Source organism: Mercurialis annua, linkage group LG5 (genome assembly GCF_937616625.2).
Source record: "Mercurialis annua linkage group LG5, ddMerAnnu1.2, whole genome shotgun sequence".
NCBI lineage: Eukaryota > Viridiplantae > Streptophyta > Magnoliopsida > Malpighiales > Euphorbiaceae > Mercurialis > Mercurialis annua.
Genome location: NC_065574.1, coordinates 47,470,435 through 47,472,835, shown reverse-complemented (window position 1 = coordinate 47,472,835; position 2,401 = coordinate 47,470,435).

Here is a 2,401-nt window from a genome sequence, read left to right as displayed (position 1 = left end):
AAATTAATATTTATTTAAAAATAATACTAAATTAGAATAAAAAAGTATTCTGTTAGAATTATTTAATTAGTAAATTTTATTTAGGTATGCTATTCAAGTTTTTAACTTACCATTTCAAAATCCTCATATATTGTCATTCCTTAAATAAAATTTTAATTATTTGATTGTAACAAATATGGAAACACTCAACCTATTAAATATAGATATTTAAAACTTACTCCTTTAATCTCAATTAGTAATTAATATTATTTATTATGATTTAATTATGAATACTAAAAAATATTTGATATTTTAATTTATTAAATTATTAAAAAAAACACCATGTTATATTTTATTTCCAACGAATCTAATATTGTTGTATTTTAAAAGTATTCTTATTTGATTAGCTAAATTAGTAAATGGAATATATGACTTTCTTAATAAACAAATATATTGGCCATTAATTGTAAATTTAAATCATAAAAGGCAACTTGTTACTATTAGTTGATGAAAAATTACCAAATATAATTATCTTTTTAAAATTATATTGCTCAATTTATCATATATGAATTTATAAATTGAATATAACTGTAGTCAACTTTTTTCCAAAATTACATTACTCCAACTTATATATGACTTAAATATGAATCTAATTAACATGGAAACAAATAATTGATTTGGTTTAATTATTGCAAATTTTTTATTTTTAATTCAATTAATAATTAAAATCATCAATCATATTGTTTTTATCAAATGTGGAATGATTCAAATAAGTAATAAATTATTTAATTAATTTTATTAATTTTGGTATGGAAATATTAAATAAAGAAACAAATAATTAAAAAAGTAAAAATATTAAAAATTTATTTAGGTATTTTTTAAGAATATATATTAGATATATATTGATGGTTGAAACGGCCGGTCTTATCCGGTTCCGGTTCAATGATTTTGTCCGATTCAGCAGGTTTTATTCGGTCAAAACAGTTGGACCGGATTTACGGTTCTAGGGATGTAAAAAACCGGACTGGTGGCCGGTTTCCGGTTTAACCGATCGAACCGGCCGATCCGGTCTAGTTTTTAAAACACCGGGTATCAATCATGTGTTGACATTGTTGAACACCCTTTTCTAGTTTTTTTATAATTTCTAGACGTAGAAAATTAAATAGTCTGCCATAAAATTCGATATCTCTTAATAGAAAGAGAATTCCATAAAATGAAAAAATCGATACAATTATAAGGTAACATTGAATTAAATAAGTTATTTCACAACTATTTTGGTCAATATATAACATCTCAAACTCTTTTCGCTCAAGTAACCCTAATTTTTACTCCCTCTTTCTTATTTAAAAAGTCTCTTTACCATATTTTCTTCTATTCCACTTAAGGAGTTTCATTGTACAATTTGAGCATATTATTTTCTGTTTTTTTATCTTTATTTTAATTTAATAGTCGAATATATTTACATGAAAATTAATGAAATGTATAGTTTCAAAATACAATTAATAAGGACAAATAAGAAAAACAATATATTTTATGCCTTTCTAATTTGTATGAAAAAGTAAAGGGACTTTCTAAATAGAACAAAAAGAATATACATTGTTAAATGCATGATTTATAATTTGATTTCAAAACACAAGTTTTAAAATCTAATTGACCAAACTGATCTATTCGATTCCGAAATACAAATTTAAAAATTTAATTGACTAAAAAAATTAAAATAACTTATATAATTCCGAGTTACAAGTTCAAAACCTTTGTTGATCATTTATTCAATTTAAATCCAACTGCATACCATGAACTACCGAACTAAGCATTAATAATACTTTTTAGTAAAACAATTTTATTTAGTGTGATAATTAATACAAATATTAAATAATTATATTGATCCACAATATATTTATGTAAAATAAATTATTTTACTTATTAAATATAATATATGAGGCAAAGTGAGTTTTTCTATCCATAATCATGTTCATTTAAGTTGCTTTTCTGATAAATAATTCATATTTAGATAAATTTTCTTTTAGTTTTTTTAGTAATAATTTTTCTTCGTAATATATACAAATTATCATAAACTTAGAGTTAATATTTTTATAATCTTTTTCTTTAATTAGGAATTTAAGTTCTCATTAAAATAAATTAAGGGATTAAAAATATTTTAATTTAATCATTAATTTCTCTCTTTTTTATTTAATATATAAATATAATTATCAGGATTTTAAATAAAAAACCAACCAAACTATTATAATTAGTGTTAAAACTTTCTAAAACTATTTAAATTTATTTTTACGTGTATATACACACACGTATATTAAATAATTCTAAATCTTAAGGATATGATAGAAGATTTGCCCAGCTTGACAACTTTCTGCAAAGTGCAATTGTATTGCTTTACAGAGACTAATCTATTTGTGGCACTTGG